The sequence below is a fragment of the Halichoerus grypus genome, chromosome 2 (assembly GCF_964656455.1).
Source record: "Halichoerus grypus chromosome 2, mHalGry1.hap1.1, whole genome shotgun sequence".
In the NCBI taxonomy this organism is placed as follows: Eukaryota; Metazoa; Chordata; class Mammalia; order Carnivora; family Phocidae; genus Halichoerus; species Halichoerus grypus.
Window position 1 is genome coordinate 176476202 of NC_135713.1, and position 24529 is coordinate 176500730.

The following is a 24529-nucleotide window of genomic DNA, read 5'->3' on the forward strand; positions in this document are numbered from 1 at the left end:
TTCCTGATAAATTCAAGGCAGCACATGTTTAAGATTATGTAAAAGATGCAGAATTTCCAAAAGTCAGGAATACTATATACCACTTATAGATACACCACTTTCAACACTCTGATCTATATCCTTCCCTACTTTTCTGTATGTATGCACACACGTATTTTACAGCCTGTGGCAGTTTTTCCCTTTTGTTCTCCCTTTGGGGTTTACTGCAGATCAAGGTCCCATGCTGGGACCCAGGTTCAGTAAACTGAGGTAATTTATTTTTTTTATTTTTTTTATTTTTTTAATTTTTTTTTTAAGATTTTATTATTTATTTGAGAGAGAGAGAGGGATAGAGCACAAGCAGGGGGAGCAGCAGAGAGAGAGGGAGAAGCAGGCTCCCCGCCGAGCAGGGAGCCCGATGCGGGGCTCGATCCCAGGACCCTGGGATCATGACCTGAGCCGAAGGCAGACGCTTAACCGACTGAGCCACCCAGGTGCCCCGTAAACTGAGGTAATTTAGACTGCTACTCCTGTACTGTATGTAGCTTTCCTCGTATAATTTATGTCACTTTAAGGTCTCTAATTTTGGGCTTTGTGGCAAATACTAGTAGTTCATTGTTTAATGGGGTGGCAGATAATGGTAAAATTGCAGGTATCCCTGAAAACAAATTTGTTCTGTGGTTTAGCTTGAACATTTCCTACCAAAGGTAGAAAAACGCTGCCTCACTGATGAGAGTCTCAACCCTGGGAATTTTGGAAACCATTGTTAGTTCTTGTATTAATATGTGACAGTGGTGCTGGTGTCTTAATTTTGGCTCTAAATCTAAGAGAGATGCATAGAGAAACAACTTTCAGAATGTTAACTAGTTTTTAAATTTTTATAGAGCATGGGTATTATAGATGATGGAAGTTTTTTTTTTTTTTTTTTTTTCTAAAGATTTTATTTATTTATTTGACAGAGAGAGAGAGAGCGAGAGCAGGAACACAAGCAGGGGGAGTGGGAGAGGGAGAAGCAGGCTTCCCGCCGAGCAGGGAGCCCGATGTGGGACCCGATCCCAGGACCCTGAGATCATGACCCGAGCCGAAGGCAGACGCTTAACGACTGAGCCACCCAGGCGCCCCTAGATGATGGAAGTTTTATTTATTTTTTTTTATTTCTGTATTTCCAAAATTAGTGTATTTCACATTATTGAAATACTAAAAAAATAAGAGGAAAAAAGAAAGAATAGTTAACAGTATCATGTTTATTAATATGTCTTTTGGTTCACAAAAAAATTATTTGTGCTGATCTTTAGTTCCAGAAAGCTGACTCTGATCTGGATTACATTCAATACAGGCTGGAATATGAAATCAAGACTAATCATCCTGATACAGCAGGCAAGGTAATCTGCAAAAGAAATCTTTTTTTTTTTTTTTTTTTTTTTAAGATTTTATTTATTTGACAGAGAGCGACACAGCGAGAGAGGGAACACAAGCAGGGGGGTGGGAGAGGGAGAAGCAGGCTTCCTGCGGAGCAGGGAACCTAATGTGGGGCTCGATCCCAGGACCCTGGGACCATGACCTGAGCCAAAGGTAGCCGCTTAATGACTGAGCCACCCAGGCGCCCCAAGAAATCTATTTTTAAGAGATTATTTTATTAAAAGATTTTTCTGATAGTATTTCTGATAGTAGTATAAGTTAAATTATTAAGTATTAAATGTATAGAATCTTAAAATATTTTTGTGTTTGGAAGCTTGGTCACAGCATACTAGAGAGATTATACCCATAGTCCAGGAAATTTCTGGCTACTTTTTTTTTTTTTAACGCTTAATGAAGAATTATTGAATCCAAAGGTACAAACCACTATGGAAGCCTCTGAAATTCTGAGAGAGAATATAGATATCTGTAGAGCAGTTGTTAAATAAGAAGGGAGAAACCATGGCAGTCATGATACTGTCTGAGGAAGATGATGATATACTATAAATTTACTCTATGAACTGTGATTTTTGCATAAAATTATATACTTAGTTATTCTGACTTTAGATTGATTAGAAATATAAAGTCCATTTATATTCCATAAAATTAATAACTACATGTACACAAGCCCATGGAGATAAAAAACAATTTTTTTAAAGATTTCTTTATTTGAGAGAGAGAGAGAGAGAGAGAGAGAGAATTGGGGGAGGGGCAGAGAGAGAGGGAGAGGAGAGAGAACCTTAAGCAGACTCTCTGCTGAGCATGGAGCCCCACATGGGGCTTGATCGCAGGACCCCAAGATCATGACTTGCGCCAAAATCAAGAGTTGGACGTTTGACTGACTGAGCCACCCAGGCACCCCAACAATTTTTTTAAAGCAATTTTTAAGCATTGTCTGTTAACATTAATTGACTACTTATATCATTAATGTTTATCTTTGACAGCATCTAAGAAATATCATATAGTTTTGAGAAAATTTTTATGTACTTAAGAATTATTTTGGATTTGGTGGAAGTACAAATTAAAATAATGTGTTTTTTCCCCCTCACACCCCTGTAACGACAGGGGTCTTTAATTGAACATCTTTTAATTGAAGTATAGTTGATACATAATGTTACATTAGTTTCAGGTGTACATTATGCTATGCTAACCACAACTGTAGCTACTACCACTCTCACCATACAGACACTATAACAATACCATAACAATACTTTTGACTGTATTCCCTGTGCTGTACATTTCATCCCATGATTTTTTCATTCCATAACTAGAAGCCTGTACCATGTACTCCCCTCATCCATTTTGCTCATCCCCTAATCCCCTTCCCCTGGGCAACTACCAGTTTGTTCTCATTTTGTTTCTGCTTTGTTCATTTGTTTTGCTTTCTAGATTCTACATATAAGCAAAATCATACAGTATTTATCTTTCTATGTCTGACTTATTTCATTTAGCCATGAATCCAGGTCCAGCCATGTTGTTCCAAATGACAAGAGCTCATTCTTTTTTATCGTTGGGTAATATTCCATTGTACATATATATCACATTTTCTTTATCCATTCATCTATCAGTGGAAACTTAGGTTGCTTCTATATCTTGGCTATTGTAAGTAATGTTATAATAAACATAGGTGTGCATACATCTTTTCAAAGAGTGTTTTTGTTTTCTTTTGTGTGTGTGTATGTTTATTTTCTTTGGGTAAATACCCAGTAGTAGTGGAATTACTGGGTCATATGGTATTTCTATTTTCAATTTTTTGAGGTATCTCCATACTGTTTTCCATAGTAGTTGCACCAATTTGCATTTCCACCAGCAGTGCATGAAGATCCTTTTTCTCTACTTCCACACCAACACTTGTTATTTCTTGTCTCCTTTTTTTTTTTTTTTTAAGATTTTATTTATTTGAGAGAGAGTGAGCACAAGTGGGGATAGGGACAAAGGGAGAGGGAGAAGCAGACTCTTCTGCTGAGCAGAGAGCCTGGCCTGAGGCTTGATCCCAGGATTTTGGGAGTTGTGGGTCTATTTCTGCGCTCTCTATTCTGTTCCATTGATCTCTGTGTCTGTTTTTGTGCCAGTACCATACTGTCTTGATGATGACAGCTTTGTAATAGAGCTGGAAGTCCAGAACTGTGATGCCGCCAGCTTTGCTTTTCTTTTTCAACATTCCTCTGGCTATTCGGGGTCTTTTCTGGTTCCATACAAATTTTAGGATTATTTGTCCCATTTCTTTGAAAAAAGTGGATGGTATTTTGATAGGGATTGCATTGAATGTGTAGATTGCTCTAGGTAGCATTGATATCTTCACGATATTTGTTCTTCCAATCCATGAGCATGGAACGTTTTTCCATTTCTTTGTGTCTTCCTCAATTTCTTTCATGAGTATTTTATAGTTTTCTGAGTACAGATCCTTTGCCTCTTTGGTTAGATTTATTCCTAGGTATCTTATGGTTTTGGGTGCAATTGTAAATGGGATTGACTCCTTAATTTCTCTTTCTTCTGTCTTGTTGTTGGTGTATAGGAATGCCACTGATTTCTGTGCATTGATTTTATATGCTTTCACTTTACTGAATTCCTGTAAGTCCTGGCAGTTTTGGGATGGAGTCTTTTGGGTTTTCTACATAAAGTATCATATCATCAGCAAAGAGTGAGAGTTTGACTTCTTCTTTGCCGATTTGGATGCTTTTGATTTCTTTTTGTTGTCTGATTGCTGTGGCTAGGACTTCTAATACTATGTTGGATAGCAGCGGTGATAGTGGACATCCCTGCCGTGTTCCTGACCTGAGGGGGAAAGCTCTCAGTTTTTCCCCATTGAGAATGATACTCGCTGTGGGTTTTTCATAGATGGCTTTTATGATATTGAGGTATGTACCCTTTATCCCTATACTTTGAAGAGTTTTGATCAAGAAAGGATGCTATACTTTGTCAAATGCTTTTTCTGCATCTATTGAGAGGATCATATGGTTCTTGTTCTTTCTTTTATTTTTATTTATTTATTTATTTATTTATTTATTTTTTTTAAAGATTTTTTATTTTTTATTAGAGAGAGAGAGAGAGCACAAGCAGTGGAAGCGGCAGGCAGAGGGAGAGGGAGAAGCAGACTCCCCGCTGAGCAGGGAGCCCGATGTGGGGCTCGATCCCAGGACCCTGGGATCATGACCTGAGCCGAAGGCAGATGCTTAACCATCTGAGCCACCCAGGCGCCCCTTGTTCTTTCTTTTATTAATGTATTGTGTCACGTTGATTGATTTGGGGATGTTGAACCAACCTTGCAGCCCAGGGATAAATCCCACTTGGTCGTGGTGAATAATCCTTTTAATGTACTGTTGTATCCTATTGGCTAGTATTTTGGTGAGAATTTTTGCATCCATGTTCATCAGGGATATTGGTCTGTAATTCTCCTTTTTGATGGGGTCTTTGTCTGGTTTTGGGATCAAGGTAATGGTGGCCTCATTAAACGAGTTTGGAAGTTTTCCTTCCATTTCTATTTCTTGGAACAGTTTCAGAAGAATAGGTATTAATTCTTCTTGAAATGTTCGGTAGAATTCCCCTGGGAAGCCATCTGGCCCTGGGCTTTTGTTTGTTGGGAGATTTTTGATGACTGCTTCAATTTCCTTAGTGGTTATAGGTCTGTTCAGGTTTTCTATTTCTTCCTGGTTCAGTTTTGGTAGTTGATACATCTCTAGGAATGCATCCATTTCTTCCAGATTATCTGATTTGCTGGCATATTGTTGCTCATAATATGTTCTTATAATTGTTTGTATTTCTTTGGTGTTGGTTGTGATCTCTCCTCTTTCATTCATGATTTTATTTATTTGGGTCATTTTTTTTTTTAAAAGATTTTATTTATTTATTTGAGAGAGAGACACAGCGAGAGAGGGAACACAAACAGGGGTAGTGGGAGAGGGAGAAACAGGCTTCCCGCAGAGCAGGGAGCCCGATGTGGGGCTCGATCCCAGGACCCTGGGATCATGACCTGAGCCGAAGGCAGACGCTTAATGACTGAGCCACCAAGGCGCCCCATTATTTGGGTCATTTCTCTTTTCTTTTTGTTAAGTCTGGCCAGGGGTTTATCAATCTTGTTAATTCTTTCAAAGAACTAGCTCCTAGTTTCGTTGATCTGTTCTGATCTTTTGGTTTCCATTTCATTGATTTCTGCTCTGATCTTTATGATTTCTCTTCTCCTGCTGGGTTTAGGCTTTATTTGCTGTTCATTTTCCAGCTCCTTTAGGTGTAGGGTTAGGTTGTGTATTTGAGACCTTTCTTGTTTCTTGAGAAAGGCTTGTATTGCTATATACTTTCCTCTTAGGACTGCCTTTGCTGCATCCCAAAGATTTTGAACAGTTGTGTTTTCATTTTCATTTGTTTCCATGAATTTTTAAAAATTCTTTAATTTCCTGGTTGACCCATTCATTCTTTAGTAGGATGCTCTTTAGCCTCCATGTATTTGAGTTCTTTCCGACTTTCCTCTTGTGATTGAGTTCTAGTTTCAAAGCATTGTGGTCTGAAAATAGGCAGGGAATGATCCCTCTTTTGGTACTGGTTGAGAACTGATTTGTGACCTAGGATGTGATCTATTCTGGAGAATGTTCCATGGGCACTAGAGAAGAATGTGTATTCTGTTGCTTTGGGATGGAATTTTACGTATATATCTGTGAAGTCCATTTGGTCCAGTGTGTCATTTAAAGTCTTTATTTCCTTGTTGATCTTTTGCTTAGATGATCTGTCCATTTCAGTGAGGGGGGTGTTAAAGTCCCCCACTATTATTGTATTGTTGTCGATATGTTTCTTTGCTTTTGTTATTAACTGCCTTATATAATTGGCTGCTCCCATGTTAGGGGCATAGATATTTACAATTGTTAGATCTTCTTGTTGGATAGACCCTTTAAGTAGGATATAGTGTCCTTCCTCATCTCTTATTACAATCTTTGGTTTAAAATCTAATTTGTCTGATATAAGGATTGCCACCCCAGCTTTCTTTTGGTGTCCATTAGCATGGTAAATGGTTTTTGACCCACTCACTTTCAGTCTGAGGGTGTCTTTGGGTCTAAAATGAGTCTTGCAGACAGCATATCGATGGGTCTTGTTTTTTAATCCAATCTGATAGCCTGTGTCTTTTGATTGGGGCATTTAGCCCACTTACATTCAGGGTAACTATTGAAAGATATGAATTTAGTGCCATTGTATTCCTGTAAAGTGACTGTTACTGTATATTGTCTGTGTTCCTTTCTGGTCTATGTTACTTTTAGGCTCTCTCTTTGCTTAGAGGACCCCTTTCAATATTTCTTGTAGGGCTGGTTTCATGTTTGCAAATTCCTTTAGTTTTTGTTTGTCCTGGAAGCTTTTTATCTCTCCTTCTATTTTCAATGACAGCCTAGCTGGATATAGTATTCTTGGCTGCATATTTTTCTCGTTTAGTGCTCTAAATATATCATGCCAGTCCTTTCTGGCCTGCCAGGTCTCATGTGGATAGGTCTGTTGCCAATCTAATGTTTCTACCATTGTAGGTTACAGATCTCTTCTCCCAAGCTGCTTTCAGGATTTTCTCCTTGTCTCTGAAACTCGTAAGTTTTACTATTAGATGTCGGGGTGTTGACCTATTTTTATTGATTTTGAGAGGGGTTCTCTGTGCCTCCTGGATTTTGATGCCTGTTTCCTTCCCCAAATTAGGGAAGTTCTCTGCTATAATTTGCTCCAGTATACCTTCTGCCCCTCTCTGTCTTTCTTCTTCTTCTGGGATCCCAAGTATTCTAATGTTGTTTCGTCTTATGGTATCACTTATCTCTCAAATTCTGCCCTCATGATCCAGTAGTTGTTTATCTCTCTTTGTCTCAGCTTCTTTATTTTCCATCATTTGGTCTTCTATATCACTGATTTTCTCTTCTGCCTCATTTATCCTAGCAGTTAGAGCCTCCATTTTTTTAAAAATATTTTATTTATTTATTTGACAGAGAGAGATACAGCGAGAGAGGGAACACAAGTAGGGGGAGTGGTAGAGGGAGAAGCAGGCTTCCCGCGGAGCAGGGAGCCCGATGTGGGGCTCGATCCTAGGACCCTGAGATCATGACCTGAGCTGAAGGCATTCGCTTAGCAACTGAGCCACCCAGGTGCCCCGGAGCCTCCATTTTTTATTGCATCTCATTAATAGCCTTTTTGATTTCGACTTGGTTAGATTTTAGTTCTTTTATTTCTTCAGAAAGGGTTTCTCTAATAACTTCCAGGCTTTTTTCAAGCCCAGCTAGTATCTTTAAAATCATCATTCTGAACTCTAGTTCCGACATCTTACTAATGTCCGTATTGATTAGGAACCTGACAGTCGGTACTACCTCTTGTTCTTTTTGTTGAGGTGATTTTTTTCGTCTTGTCATTTTGTCCAGAGGAGAATAGATGAACGAGAGAACAAAATGCTAACAGGGTAACAACGTCCCCAGAAAATATACACTAAACAAATCAGAAAAGACCTGAAACCGGGGGAAAAGAAAGGGAAAGAAAGAAAAAAAAGAAAAAGAAAAAGATAAAAACAAAAACAAAAGAAAACAAGGAAAAGAGAATATGATCAAATATGATCAGGCTGGTGCATAGATCAGTGCCAAGACTAGATTTTGGGCGTATTTGGTCTGTTAGAAGAAAGTGCCTCCCAAAATTTTAAAGAAAGAAAAACTTATATATGTACAAAAATAAGGGTTAATATGATGAAGCGACAGAATATGACTGTAAAGATGAAAATTATAAAAGATTTTATAAAAGGAATTGATAAGAAGTTGGTTGAAAAAAGAAAGAAGAGGATTTAAAAAAAATAAGGGAGAGAATGTGATTAGGCAGGAGACTAGAACAAAGCCATACACTAGAGATTTAGGGTATATTTTGATCTGTTAGAAGAAATTGCATCCCAAAATTTTAAAGAGAGAATAACTTATATGTATATGCCAAAAATACGGGTAACTACTATGAAGGGATAGAATATGACTCTAAAAATGAAAAATAAAAAAGATTTTTTAAAAAAGGGATTGATAAGATGTTGGTTGAAAATGGGAAAAAGAAAAATTCAAAAAAAATAGTAAAAAAAAAAATTAACTTTGAAAGACTAAAGAATCATGGGAAAAAAGCCATGAATTCTATGAGCAGTATTCCCCTAGCACTGGAGTTCTGCCGTTTTCATTGATCGGTAAACTTGGTCTTGGCTGGCTGTTCTTCCTGATCTTCTGGGGGAGGGGCCTGTTGCTGTGGTTCCCAAAGGTCTTTGCCAGAGGCGGAATTGCCCCACTCTTGCCAGGTCCAGGCTAAGTAATCTGCTCTGGTTTGCTCTTGGGAGCTTTTGTTCCCTGCAAGCTTTCCATACACCTTTGGAGGACGAGAGTGAAAATGGCAGCCTCCCAATCTCTGCCCTGGAGGAGCCGAGAACTCGGGGGCCCCACTTCTCAGTGAGCCCCCAGAGAAAAGCAGTCAATCATTCCCGTCTCCCCGGTCTCCGGCCGCACTCCATGCTCACCCGGCCTGTGACCAAGCGTTTCTATCTCTGGCACCCACCTGGGTGTGTAGTCTCCAAACCCAGCAGATCCCTGTGGTGCGCTCCCGCGCTGCTCCTCCCAGGGGAAGGAGGGGAGTCTCCCTGAATCTGCTGGATCTGCTGCTTGTTGGGCCCCACTTCTCAGTGCGCCCCCAGAGAAAAGCAGTCAATCACTCCCGTCTCCCTGGTCTCCGGCCGCACTCCGTGCTCACCCGGCCTGTGACCAAGCGTTTCTACCTCTGGCACCCGACTCGGTGTGGAGTCTCCAAACCCAGCAGATCCCTGCGGTGCGCTCCTGCGCTGCTCCCCCCCGGGGGAGGAAGGGGAGTCTCCCCGGATCTGCCGCTTGTTGGGTCCCTGCTGGAAGAGCAGTGGCCTGACTGTGCCGCCGATCACAGTTTATGGCCACTCCGAGCTGAGAGCCCGCTCCTCGGCTCTGTCTCTGCAGCCGGCTTCCCCGCTCCGATACCTGGGAGCTCTGCCACACTCAGGCACCCCTGGTCTTTCTGTGACCCCGAGGGTCCTGAGACCACACTGTCCCAGTGAGGGTTCCACCCCCTGCTTAGCCACTGGAGTGACGTCCCTCAGCGGAGCTGACTTCTAAAAGTTCCAATTTTGTGCCCCGCTGCTCTATCACTTGCCAGAAGCGGCTGACAGAGGCCCCCTCTCCCGCTATCTTCCTGAATATCGCCTCGGATATAGTTACCCGCACATCCTACCTTCCAGAAAGTGGTTGCTTTTCTGTTCAGAGAGTTGTTGCTATTCTTTTCTTCGATCTCCTGTTGAGTTTGTAGGTGTTCAGAATGGTTTGATCCCTATCCAGCTGAATTCCTGTGACCAGACGAAATCCAGGTCCCCTACTCCTCCGCCATCTTGCTCCTCCCCCTGGAACTAATCATTGTTTTTCTTTTTTCCCTTCAATTTGCTTAGTTTTTCTATGCATGTATCATTATTTCAGTCAGGCTTTTTTTTTTTTTTTTTTAAAGAATTATTTATTCAAGAAAGAGAGCGAGCAAGCCGAGGGAGTGGCAGAGGGAGAGGGGGAGAATCTCAAGTAGACTCCTGGCTGAGCACAGAGCCGAACGTAGGGCTTGATCTCAAGACCCAGATTATCATAACTTGAGCCAAAGTCAAGAGTTGGACACTCAACTGACTGAGCCACCCAAGCACCCTAGCCTCAGACTTTTCTAACAGAAGTGTAAAACTCTTGTCGATGTTGTCTGACACATCACATGATCCCTGAGTTTCATTTTCTTCCACATCCCTCCCAGTGCTATCTATCCTCTTGCTCTATACACCTCCTGTGTGGCTGTGTTTCTGGCATTTCTTTACCATCATTTCAGTAATTCTCTTTGCTTTAGTCCTGGTTTGGATCACATGTCTCACTCTTTCTTGGTTCATTTCCTTGATCAGGTGATGCATATCCTTTAGAAGATTTCTGAGGAAGAGTACACAAAAGGCTAACTTTTTGAGATACTGACTGTTTGGAAATGTCTTTATTTAACCTTAATTTTTTTAGTTGATGGATGGTTGGTTGAGTATGGAATTCCAGATGAGATTATTTTCTCTTAATTTTAACATCATTGTTTTGTGTTTTTTTTAGCTTCCAGTGTTCCTGTTGAGAAATTGATGCCATTCTAATTGTGTCTCCCTCCTTATTTTACCCTCCCCCCTTCCTGGGCTCATCTCTCTTAGATCTTTCAGAATATTTTATCCATGCTGTAAAATTTTATGGTCATTTTATGGTTATGGTATAGGTCTTCTCATGTGTTTGAAATCTCATAACTTAGCTTTTGTATTCATAAGAAAAGAATATTGAGAGGAAAACCTCTTTTACGTTTTTTCCCATCAGTGAGATACTGAATCTCCTGGATCTATTCTCCATTTTCTTTTTTTTTTTTTTTTTAAAGATTTTATTTATTTATTTGACAGACAGAATAGCGAGAGCAGGAACACAAGCAGGGGGAGTGGGAGAGGGAGAAGCAGGCTTCCCGCCGAGCAGGGAGCCCGATGTGGGGCTCGATCCCAGGACCCTGGGATCATGACCTGAGCCGAAGGCAGACGCTTAACGACTGAGCCACCCAGGCGCCCTATTCTCCATTTTCTTATCTTTTCTTAACTATTTTCATTTTTGTGTTTCCCACCCCCTTTCTTCTAGGATTTTTTTTTGGACTGTATTTTTCAGTTTTTCTACTGTATTTCTTTCATCCAATACAATGTCTAGCATCTACAAACATGATGGGAAATATAGCTCTGAGGGTCAGAGGACAGGTATCAATATCATTGGGGTTTACACTAAGTAGATACTCAAGAAGGCATCTAATATACACATTCCTTTATATACCAGATGATGCATTTGGTGTCATCTGTTATTCCTTTGCTCATATCAGATATACCACTAAGATCTTTTTTTTTTTTTAAAGATTTTATTTATTCATTTGAGACACAGAGATACAGAGAGAGAGAGAGAGAGAGCATGAGCACTGGGAGAGGCAGAGGGAGAGGAAGAAGCAGACTCCTCGCTGAGTCAGGAGCCCAATGTGGGGCTCGATCCCAGGACCCTGGGATCATGACCTGAGCCGAAGGCAGACGCTTAACCATCTGAGCCACTCAGGTGCCCCACCACTACGATCTTTTAAGTGTTTTCAGGGGGTCTCTCTTTTGTCCTTTTCCTACTTCTATTGTTCATGCTATAGGTCTTGATCACTCCTTGCAGAATTATTTCAACAGTCTTTAAGTTAGATTTTCTCTTCTTTTTCCCTTCCTGTGAGAATCATCTTTATTTACTATTTCCATCATCAAAAACTTAAAGAAAAATCTCCAAAGAAACAGGGACTAGAGGGCCATAAGCTAAGTCTCTGCCACAGCTGTGAGATAGGGCCCCTGAAGGAGATAATCTGAAGAGTAGGAAGCTAACCAAGATAGTATAGTTTTGTAGAAATCAAGAGTACATTTTAAGATAGGAACAGGAAGGAAATAAGAGAGGCCTAAGGAGGGGTATCAAAATTATATGCTATTTGGCAACCCTACCTTTTAATTGTTTACAATAATTGGCAAAGGATACTAGTCTATGGAGTGTTAAATTGGGGAAATGCGTTATTATAGGACCTAGTAGGTTGGTGGAAATGGAGAATGAAACTGGTTTTGAAGCGACAACAGAGTCAGGAGAAGGAGTTAATTTCTCCCCAGAATAGGGAAGATCTATTCATATTTGAAGTCTGTACAAAGGGAGATGTTGAGGGGTGCCTGGCTGGCTCAGTCAGAGAAGCATGTGAGTCTTGATCTCAGGGTTGTGAGTTCGAGCCCCAGATTGGATGTAGAGATAACTAAAAAATAAATAAATAAAAACTTCAAAACAAAAAGCAAAGGGAGATATTGAAAAGGTTATAGAAATAGAGGAAATTGAAGGTTCTGGAGGATTTGGGGATGAAACAACAATAATAGTGGTAGTGCTATGGGCTGAGCAGGGATGAGAATGTCATAGATGTTTTCCTTTTCGGATTAAAAGGCAGAAAGATGGAGTTTCTACTAGGTGTTTTCTGTTTTCTTGGTATAGTAGTTGGTGAGGTCTTGTGTCAAGAAGGAGTGCATGGGAATCGGAGGGAGTGGAGAATGTTTGGAATAGTGAGTATTACAGGGTTTGCTAAGAAGCCATCCAGGAATGAAAATTACCAAGTGGTGGAAAGGGACCCTTTGCAAATGTCTTTTATGGAATAGTGTTTATATTCTAAAATGAATTTGAAAAACCAGTGTAACTTATAAAGTTGCTTGAGTTGGCATGAATTTGTATAGTGAGGTCAATTAATTGGTACTTCTACATACTTTAGCCCCATGACAGTATGTTTAAGAATTTTATAAGTAGTTTTAAATTGTCTTATCCTTTAAGAATAAATCAAAATAGTTCCTTTAATTACCTTCTGAATAGTATTTAGAATTGTATTGTTAAAATACCATGTAATTATTGTGAAATATGTATCAAACATTATGTATCTTATGTGATTTTTTTTCTAATGTGACCTTATTTGCTTATTTTAATATTGCTATTTTGTGTGCATATGTGGGTTATTTCTGTACCTAAGCTTTAATTTCCTTGAGAATAGGATCTAGGTCTTATACTTCTTTTTTCCCTTCCTCCCATCCTCTATTACAGAGTTGCATAATTAAATGCAATGTTCAATTAAATGGATGGTAGAATTAAATGGATGGTGGTGTATATATTTTAATTCTTAAAAGAAGCTTAATTTTTCCTTTTCACAATTTAATATATATATTATTTTTTTTCCTGATATAGAAAAATCCAGTTACACTCTTAAAGGAATTGTCAGCAATAAAGTCTCGATATCAAACTTTGCATGCACGCTTTAAACCAATTGCTGCAGAGCAGAAAGAGACTAAGAACCGCATTTGTGCTACTGTCAATAAGACTATGACCATGATACAAGAACTACAAAAGCAAACAGACCTGGAGGTAATGCTTTTTTGTAGTTTTTGTTTGTTTGTTTTTAAAATATTTTATTTATTTGTCAGAGAGAGCACACAAGCAGGGGGAGCAGCAGAGGGAGAGGGAGAAAGATGACCTGAGGCAATGGGAGTCGCTTAACCGACTAAGCTACCCAGAGGTCCCTGGATTTGTAGATTTTAATTCTGAGGTTTTTTGGGTTTTTTTAAGATTTTATTTATTTATTTGACAGAGAGAGAGAGCCAGAGAGCACAAGCAGTGGGGAATGGCAGAGGGAGAAGGAGAAGTAGGCTCCCTACTGAGCAGGGAACCTGATGCAAGGCTCATCCCAGGACCCTGGGATGATGACCCCAGCTGAAGGCAGACACGCAACTGACTGAGCCACCCAGGCACCCCAATTCTGAGTGTCTTTTTGAAAGATAAATCCCCATTAACTTCCATTTTGAGATTCAGCAGTCAGTTTGAACTGTTGGTAGAAGTGAGATTTTCTTCATTCCTGAAGTATAATAGATCTTTTGTTTTAAGATAAGCATGTTGGGGCACCTGGGTGGCTCAGTTGGTTAAGCGTCTGACTTATGCTCAGGTCATGATCTCAGGGCCCTGGGACTGAGCCTGTATTGAGACCCATATCACATGGGGCTCCCCACTCAGTGGGGAGTCTGCTTGTCTCTCTGCCCCTCCCCCCCACTCGTGTTCTCTCTCTCTCTCTCTCTCAAATAAATTAATAAAATCTTTTTATTTTTATTTTATTTTATTTTATTTTATTTATTTTTTTAAAGATTTTTTATTTATTTATTTGACAGAGAGAGACACAGCGAGAGAGGGAACACAGCGAGAGAGGGAGTGGGAGGGGGAGAAGCAGGCTTCCCGCTGAGCAGGGAGCCCGATGCAGGGCTCGATCCCAGGACCCTGGGATCATGACCTGAGCCGAAGGCAGATGCTTAACGACTGAGCCACCCAGGCGCCCCTATTTTATTTTATTTTTTAAGATTTTATTTATTTATTTGACAGAAAGAGACACAGCCAGAGAGGGAACATAAGCAGGGGGAGTGGGAGAAGAAGAAGCAAGCTTCCCGCTGAGCAGGGAGCCTGATGCGGGGCTTGATCCCAGGACCCAGGGATCATGACCTGAGCCGAAGGCAGACGCTTAACGACTGAGCCACCCAGTTGTCCCAGTAAAATCTTTGTTAAAAAATAAAGAAAAATAAGCACATGGACTTGACATGGTTCATAAAGAGGTGTGCTATCTTGGATTATATAGTCATGGTAGAAGAGAAAACTTGCTAATGCTTATGAAATCTGCCAGTTTTGTAGTTCCTGTAAGAACTAGTGAGACTGAGAAATGTGGAAAGCATCTATATCAGTAACTTTTTTAGTTCTCCTTTTATTAAATTGGGTTGGTGAGCTTGGGTAAGCCTGACCTTCATTCTCTCCCTCCATTCCCCATCCCCTTCTGATTTCATGTAAAAATCCTTGTAATTGCAAGCCTCTATCACTGATTGTGTAAAACTCTTCAGAATTGGTGGAGTAAAAAAAAAAACAATGTGAGCTGCCGACCTAGGCAGTATGATCTTAAGATAGCCTAGTGAAGGATTAGGTCAAATTTTAATTTACTATTAAGGCAAAGTTGAGGGCTTTCAAAAGAAAAGATAGCGTGTATGTAGTTGGAATCAGAGAGTAAAGCTTAATTATATGAACAAAAGATGGCCAATAGGTTTTTATTTCTGGTGTAAACTCCAATTAACTGGTAATAGCCTCTTAGAGTGCTGTATTGAGGAACTATGTCTGGGCATTGCACAAAAGCTATTTGCTATGGGCATGCAGCTAGGGGCAGCATACATGCTATTTTTATTTATTTATTTTTTTGCCAACCCTGAACTACATTTGGTTTAAGATACTTGAATTATGGGCTTGTAGTGAGAGTAAACCTCAAAGGTTGATTGCCGAGGTGAATTTGGTCAATAATTCTTTATATTACCAATGGCAGAAAAGAGAACAGTACCCAATTAAAAGTATAAAATTATACCTTAGGGGCACCTGGGTGGCTCAGTCATTAAGCGTCTGCCTTCGGCTCAGGTCATGATCCCAGGGTTCTGGGATCGAGCCCCACATTGGGATCCCTGCTCGTCAGGAAGCCTGCTTCTCCCTCTCCCACTCCCCCTGCTTGTGTTCCTTCTCTCTCTCTGTCAAATACATAAATAAAATATTAAAAAAAAATGATACCTTAGATGTATCTCAGATGTTATGTACCTCAGATGTTATGTCATGGGGAGATGAATAGTAGAGGAGGAAAGAGCTATTAAAAAGGGTACAGAGGGAATAGGAAGTAGGAATTTAAAACATTAAGGGTGGTGACACTAATATGTAAAATGCAAAAAAAGTATATGATACCCTTTATAAATACAACTCAAGTCACATACTGTTCATGGTAGGTGATCAGAACCTGAAAATAGAAGCACATAACAAATCTTGAGAAGAGATTAGGTGTAGTTCTGGATGTGCATATTAAAATATATAGAATTTCATAAATTTATTGAAGCACGGGATAAATTTAGGTGAGTGAAAAAAAGAGAAAAGGATATTTTGAATATTAACTAAAAATTGTCCCCACTGGATATAATAAATAGATGCTATATTTCTGACTGAGATTTAAAAATGGTGCAGAAAATAGTTATAATAATGATAGAGGACTTCAATCATCTAAATATCTGTAAAGATCTTCATTCAGTTAAAAGAAGTATCTGTAATAAGCAATAATTATATTGAAGGTAGAAAGCTAAGGGAGCTTTTACTTTGCTTACATAATTAAAAACAAGGAGAAATGACTGAAAGGTTGGTTATAGACCTTGAAAAAGGAGATCGTGTTTTAGATTCAGTGATGGCCATGTTGGGGAATGTTGGATATAATGGATCTTGTACCTACTACTTCAAAAATGAGATAGTAGAAAGTTTAGAGAAAATTTTCATGATCAAAATGTGGAAGAAAAGGGAATGGCATCTGTAGAAAGTTGTATAACCAGAAATAGCTCTATGAGCCCAGAGTTGTTTTTTTTTTTTTTTTTTTAAGATTTATTTATTTGAGAGAGAGAGAGCGCAAGAGAGCAAGCACGCAGAGGGAGAGGGAGAGGGAGAAGCAGACTCCCCACTGAGTAGGGAGCCCGAAGTGGCATTTAATCCCAGGACCCTAGGATCATGACCTGAGCCAAAGGCAGACTGCTTAACTGACTGACCACCCAGGTGCCTGAGCTCAGAGTTTAAAGGACATGTAAGGTAGACCTCATAAGGGAAGTATAAAACGAGGTATATCAGTCATAGGGACAGAATTGTGAGAATACGTAAGAAAGCCAAAGGCTAGATTAAGTCCAGGTTTCTGAAATTTTCTAAAATAACCAAAAGGGCCTTTTAAATTATTTTGGGAACATGAAGAACAAGAAAAGAATAAGCCTTTTTAGGGCAAATGGTGCTTTGTTTATGTATAGACAACAGAAAGTAAATAGAAAGTAAAGCTGTTCAGGTATTATCTTGCTATAATCTTTATCAAGGTGCATAGTTTTTCACTTGCAAGGATAGAAAATACATTTGAATTGATAATATTCAAAAATAGCACATGGATTGATAATACTAAAAAACAAATAGGGAGATGAGAACAGAAAAGGAGGTGAAATGAAGGGAATACATATTAATTTCCTTATCTTTTTAGTTAATATGAAGACATAAAGGTTTTTTTTTTTTTTTAAAGATTTATTTTAGAGAGCAAGAGAGGGTGTGAGCAGGGGGAGGGGCAGAGGGAAAGCAGACTCCCTGCTGAACCGGGAGACCCATGCTGGGCTCCATGCCCCCCCCACTCCGTGATGATGACCTGAGCCAAAACTGAGTGGGATGCTTAACTGACTGAGCCACCCACGTGCCCTAAGACATTAAGGTTTAAATACACTTAATTATAAAGGTGACCATCAAAAGACAAAAAAAGAGGACTAGATTTGTTCCAAAATAAAAATTAGCAAAACAAACCCCTAAAACAAATATAATTCAAAAGGCATTAAAAATAGAATGGGGCACCTGGGTGGCGCAGTCAGTTAAGCATCCAATTCTTGGTTTGGCTGAGTTTGTGATCTCAGGGTCATGAGACTGAGTTCCCCGTTGGGTTCTGTATTGGGCGTGGAGCCTGGTTAAGATTCTCCATCCCCTCTCTTGTGCGCACTTTCTCTCTCAAAAGAAAAACAAAAAACAAAGAATGTGTGATATTTCACTGATGATCTGAAACGTTTGTGTTAAGGAAGGAAATTTTCTACAAGCTTTGGATTGGTTAATTCCTGGAAAAATTCTTCGAAAGATTATGAAATAGATGGTCTGAAATCTCTTGAACAGTTATCACAAAGAGAAACATGGACTCACAGAGAACAAAGTCTCTCCAGAACCATTTCCTGTTTTTGAGATAGAAGAGGGACATTCTGTAACAATCTGTGTTGCAGTAAGGCATATGATTTTCATTTTATCCATGTGAACATTTTTGGTAAATGTTGGCTTGATTAGCCAAACCAGCTAGGCAGCCCAATTGCCACATGTGGCTATATAAATTAAAATTTAAAGTAATTAAGTAAAATTAAAAATTCATTTCTTCATCTGCTGATTAGACAGCACAGATAAAGAATATTTTCAGTATCATAGAAAGTTCTACTGAACAGCGCTGCCCTAGAGATTCCTATTCTGTAGGTATGGTGTGTTCCAGATTTTGCAGTCTCTCTAGAGATGACCTATATAGTTAGGCAGAGTTGTAACTATTTGATTCTTCATGTTGTACCTCCTATAATTTCCCCATTAACCCTTTGTTTTAGCTAGCTTGTTGGTTAGTGCTATGTGGAAGTCCTTTATAAACTTCCTTTTGGCTTTTCTTTGTCCCTGTGCTTTTGCTCCTACCTGCTTGTGGTGGACGCTCTCTGCTGGGTTGTTTTCTCAGCATCTGTTCTCCCTTGCTGCCGAATAGGATACTGACTTTCTTTTTTTTTTTTTTTAAAGATTTTATTTATTTATTTGACAGAGAGAGACAGTGAGAGAGGGAACACAAGCAGGGGGAGTGGGAGAGGGAGAAGAAGGCTTCCCGCTGAGCAGGGAGCCTGATGCGGGGCTCGATCCCAGGACTCTGGGATCATGACCTGAGCCAAAGGCAGACACTTAACGACTGAGCCACCCAGGCGCCCAGGATACTGACTTTCTTGAGATGTGTGCCATCCCTCACTCGTGCCTGAGGCCAAGTTGGTGCTTTCCTCAGCTTCCCCAGGTTTTTTGTTTTGTTTTTTTTTTAATATTTTATTTATTTGCTAGAGAGAGAATGAGAGACAGAGAGCATGAGAGGGAGGAGGGTCAGAGGGAGAAGCAGACTCCCTGCTGAGCAGGGAGCCTGATGTGGGACTCGATCCCGGGACTCCAGGATCATGACCTGAGCCGAAGGCAGTCGCTTAACCAACTGAGCCACCCAGGCGCCCCAACTTCCCCAGGTTTTATCTGATTGGCAAGAGAAATGGATTTGTAACCCATGTGACATGTGAGGAGGGAAAGTTTGGAAGTAGGAAGTTAGAGTTTCCTCACTCTTGAGAGACCTGTGGGAATAGAAAACTTCTCTTCTTCTAAACATTGTGTATAGATGTAATGCCTAGCACTGCCCGGGCCATTTTTCCAATCACCTTGAGAATAAAGCCACCAGCAAGGATATTATATAAGGTGGAAAAAACCAAGTCTTTACATTGAGCTGCTGAATAAACCAGTCCTGAAATCTGCCTTTTTTCTGCATTTATTGTGCAATGATAATAAATTTTCTTATTACTTATCCATTCCAAAATGTGTTCCTGTTACTTGCAGCTAAAAACATCTCAATTATCCTTCAAAATTTAGCTCAAATCTTCACTTCTGAGGAAACTTCCAGACTATTTTGTTCACATTTCTTTTTCAGAATCCTTTTAGAATATGGCATTCAACCATGACTTCTTTGGTTTTGTTAAATTACAGTCCTTAAACTGTTTGATTTATTGGTCTTGTTTCTTCAACTTAATTGCAGGTTCTTTGAAGCTCAAACATTAAAAGTACCTTGTATATAGATAGTCAAATATTTTTTCCCTGGCTTCCTAAATTTGTGATCATAGACATGAGTTTATGGAAACATAAAAAAGCAGAAGTTAACTAAATTAAACATGTTTTAAAGATTTTGAAATAAAGATTTTGTCATTTGCTTTCTAGCTGTCACCACCGAGTAAAGAAGAGAAAACTGCGGCAGAGCAATTAAAATCTTTCATGTCAGACTTATGAAGAAATGGACTTGCAAAAGGGAATTCTAATGGAGAAGAGATCTATCCCAGAAAGATTTAGGAAGATGTCTTGTTAGCACTTGATGACTAGAGGTGGGGGGATGGAGAAGAAGATTTGGCTGGAGTGACTGGATAATGATGCCTTTCACAAGAGAGGGGACTATAAAAAGGGCAGATATTATAGGAATAAAGTTTAGCCAAAAGGATGGAATGGGAATAAAGAGATTTAAAAATATATATGCACACACACTTAGTCTTGTAATTTCGAGCAAGGAAGTCACATAACTCTATTTTGCATCTGTTTTTGTGTAATTGGGATAATATGGATGTCCTGGCCTATCATGAAAGGATATATGTACTGTCAGATGTGAATGAGCATGCTTTGGAAATTAAAGGATAGAAAAAATATTTGTATTACATTATATATATGTATATAATTTTACTTTTGAAAATTTTGATTATAGATAATGGTCACATTATTAATGAGACTGCTAATATGTGACCTATAGTCCTCCACAAAAGCTAACTTTAGTAATAATAAATTGGCTTTTCTGTGATAGCCTCACTTTTTTTTTCCTATTCCTTCTGCCGCTAATGTTGAGCAACTGAACTATGCTTTCAAATGTTGTTTTAGAGTGTCCCTGTTGTATATCAACACTACCTTTGTTCTCCTTCAGCCTGTATTACTGTAATCGTTCATTCTGTATGAAAGCTAAGAAACTGAAATCAGAGGATCACTTGCCAGTGTGTGTGTGTGTGTGTGTGAATTTCCCTATTCATTTTTTTTTTCTTTTTAAGATTTTATTTATTTGACAGAGAGACACAGCGAGAGAGGGAACACAAGCATGGGGAGTGGGAGAGGAAGCAGGCTCTCCGCTAAGCAGAGAGCCCGATGCGGGGCTCGATCTCAGGATCCTGGGATCATGACCTGAGCCGAAGGCAGATGCTTAATGACTGAGCCACCCAGGCGCCCTTCCCTATTCATTTTTTTTTTTTTCTTCTCTAAGATTTTATTTACTTATTTGACAGAGAGAGACACAGTGAGAGAGGGAACACAAGCAGGGGGAGTAGGAGAGGGAGAAGCAGGCTTCCCGCGGAGCAAGGAGCCCGACGCAGGGCTTGATCCCAGGATCCTGGGATCATGACCTGAGCTGAAGGCAGACACCTAACGACTGAGCCACCCAGGCGCCCCCTTCCCTATTCATTTTTAAATAACTATTTTAAAAAAACTACTGGCAATAATGTAATCATAGGGACAGATCTTGATACAAAGATATTAATCACAGGGTTATTTATACTAACAGTACATATACATATCTGGCTAATAGTAGGTAAATAGGAAAATAAATCATAGTGTATCCATACAATAAGAGGTGAAGCTGCCAATAATTTATTACTGTTAATGTTCTGGGAAATGCTGAAGTTATGTTAAATGGGGGAGAGGTCAGAAGCAGAGATTGCAGTTTTGTAATTAAGATTGGGCTTTGGAGTCTGAGATGTAAATAGCAGGTTTTAAATTCTAGCTGTGTGATCCTGAGCAAATCACTTAACTTCTGTGTGTCAGGATGGCTGGAAGCACAATGAAATGGTAGTGTTTGAGTTTGATAATTAGTAATCCTTCAGTGAATATTTCTGTATATGTAATAAAAATGAGGCATTGAAAAGACTAGGAAAAATGCATCAAATGTTAGCTCTGCAGGTTATAGAATTATACTTTCATATAATTAAAAATTTGTTATGAGCATTTTACTTGTCCATTAACAAACTTGTAATAGGTGATAAACAGGGTTGGGAGAGTAGCTTCAGTTAAAATTGTACTGTGTAGTTTGAATATTTAAAGAACAGAAAACCCCCAGTTTTTAAATTACAGAGAAATAAGTCACACTTCAGTAACATATTTTCTTCAGTACTCGGGCAGTTAATATTAAGGAAGTTTTTGTCCTGGAATGGCTCTGGGATGTGATGTTGATTGGTGGAATTGAAAAATAGTATCACAAAGAGGTCATAACAAGTTCCTGGAGTTTTACCTCTGTGACTTCCTTCACAATTGTCTTCTAAATGTTGGTTCTTTCCCTCAGCCCCCTTAAAACTGTTCTCTGTGTACTTCTCTATATATTCATTGTTTCCCAAGCTTCATTTATTGACTCTTTGTGGATGATTCCCAAATATAACTTCTTCCATTAGATCTAGATTCATATTTCCAATAAGAATGTCTATCTGAATATTCAAATTGATCATGTCTAGAGTACTTACTGATTTTATTTTGTCAATGGCCACTGTTCTTTTACCTGGAATTAAAAAGTTTGCATCCCTTTATCTTCTTAGTCAATGAAATCTTTCTGAAATGTTCATAGTATCCAACCTCCACTTTATCTTCACTCTTACTACCCTAATTTAGGTCTTTTATTTCTCATTTGGGTAATTATTTTCTATGTGACTATAATGTTTTTATGTCTTAAGTTGTAACTAATACAAATTTAATACAAATTTAATTTTAGGAAATTAAAAAATACAAGTATGTCTATTCTCCAGAAATCTGCAATCTCTTCAGATGTTTGTATATACAAATTAAAAAAAATTTTTTTTTTTTTTACAAAAATAAGCTGATACCATACGTTGTACTGCAGCTGCACTTAAGTTTTTTCCATTGTAAATATATTTTGGATATTTTCATGACACATATCTGCTATTCTTTTGAACAGCTGTCATCCAATATATGAATATACTATGATTTTTCCATTTTCTTATTGATAGGCATTGATAGACTGTATAATAGACAAGTTAGATTTGTCCAGGTGGGTGTGGGGAAAGGCAGCTAGATTGGCCCTTAAGGAATTCTGATGGAGCAGATCACAGGTTTCCCAACTCCATGTGGAAGCTTAGCATCCCTCCAACTAAATTCTTTTTTGCTTAAGTTAGCCAGAATCTGACTCTGTGGTTGCAACCAATAACCCCTAATTGTATAGGTTTTCACTATTATGAACTAGTGCAATAAATCTAAACATTTTTGGGTTCTTGGGCAAATATTATCTATTAGTACAAGAACTTATTTTAATATTTATCATATTTAGTAATTTGTCTTATTTTTTTCACTTTAATCATTACTCTTTGAATCCCAAGTACAATACTGTATTCCACAAATAATTTTCTTTTCTTTTTTTTTTAAAGATTTTATTTATTTATTTGACAGAGAGAGACACAGCGAGAGAGGGAACACAAGCAGGGGGAATGGGAGAGGGAGAAGCAGGCTTCACGCGAAGCAGGGAGCCCGATGTGGGGCTCGATCCCAGGACTCCGGGATCATGACCTGAGCCGAAGGCAGACGCTTACCGACTGAGCCACCCAGGCGCCCCAACACAAATAATTTTCTTAATTGAGGTAAAATTCACGTAACAAAATTAACCATTAACCATTATTAAAGTGTACAATTGAGGGCATTTTAGTGCAAATGGTGGCATGCAAACATCACGACCATAAATAATTTCTAGTTAAAGAACTTTTTAGTCACAGATTAATCTTACTAAATTATATACCTGTCCATGCCTCACATAGTAAAAAGGGAATTGCTGCCCACTATAAGAAAGTCCAAATCCCTTGATACTCAATAACTTCTTTCTAGGGACACCTGGGTGGCTCAGTCAGTTAAGCGTCTATCTTCGTCTCAGGTCATGATCCCGGGTTCCTGGGATCGAGTCCCGCATCGGGCTTCCTGCTCAGCGAGGAGCCTGCTTCTCCCTCTGCCTGCTCTCCCCTGCTTGTGCGCTCTCTCTCTCTCTCACAAATAAATAAAATCTTAAAAAAAAGAAACCAACTTCTTTCTAGGTTATTGGTTTTTTTTTTTTAAGATTTTATTTATTTGACAGAGACACAGTGAGGGAGGGAACACAAGCAGGGGGAGTGGGAGAGGGAGAAGCAGGCTTCCCACTGAGCAGGGAGCCCGATGCGGGGCTCGATCCCAGGACCCTGGGATCATGACCTAAGCTGAAGGCAGGCGCTTAACGAGTGAGCCACCCAGGCGCCCCCTTTCTAGGTTATTGTTGATTCTTTACATGTGCACTCCAGATTGGGTTAAGTTTAATAGTTTGCAATAAACCAGGAAAAATTAAATACAAATTAAGAATTTGATGTAAGTCCTTTGTCTCACACCTTCAATTCTTGCAATCTTTAGACCTCCTATGACAGAAAATTCAAAGAAGACGCCAACAGGGGCGCTTGGGTGGCTCAGTCGGTTAAGCATCTGCCTCCGCCTAGGGTCGTGATCCCAGGGTTCTGGAATGGAGCCCCGCATCCGGCTCCCTGTTCAGCGGGAAGCCTGCTTCTCCCTCTCCCTCTGCTGCTCCCCCTGCTTGTGCTCTCTCGCTGTCAAATAAATAAAATCTTAAAAAAAAAAAAAAAGATACCAACATAGGAAAGCTGAACACAGTTCTTGCACTTTCCATAGTCCCATAGCGACAGCTCACCTCCGGCGGCAAGAAATGCAGTGTGGAGTGGTGTGGATCTGACCTCTACAGTTTGTGGCTCCATTCTCCCAACCCTGAAATGAGAAACTACACCGCTCTAGGCTTAACAATCTAGAGGTTTGAGTCGGTGGGGCGGAAGTCTCAAAACCTGAGAGCCCGGGCTTCCTTTCAGGGAAAGAACCACTAGCCACGAATCCTATACACCACGGTTTCTCAACGGTGCGGGCCACAATCCACCTGTTGAAGACGTTGATTTCGTCGAACAGCACCCTAGAATCACCGAGTCTGAATACCTAGGGGTGTGGCTGCGGAATCAGCTTCCCACCAGCACTCCAGGTGGTTCGCCAGCACTCCAGTTTTTGGCGCGCTAGTTTGA

General features: G+C 39.6%; 1 protein-coding gene and 1 non-coding gene across 4 annotated transcripts in view; both read left to right on the plus strand.

The window, feature by feature from the left end:
• Positions 1-20369, plus strand: part of LOC118544329 (uncharacterized) — a 28060-nt gene extending 7691 nt beyond the window's left edge. Inside the window, exons 2-3 of the transcript XR_013444672.1 lie at positions 1275-1361; positions 19626-20369. This is a non-coding gene — a transcript (uncharacterized LOC118544329). The remainder of the gene's footprint in view (positions 1-1274; positions 1362-19625) is intronic.
• TRIM37 (tripartite motif containing 37) overlaps positions 1-24529 on the plus strand; it is a 185973-nt gene that overhangs the window by 13883 nt on the left and 147561 nt on the right. The gene's annotated exons all lie outside the window — the stretch shown is intronic.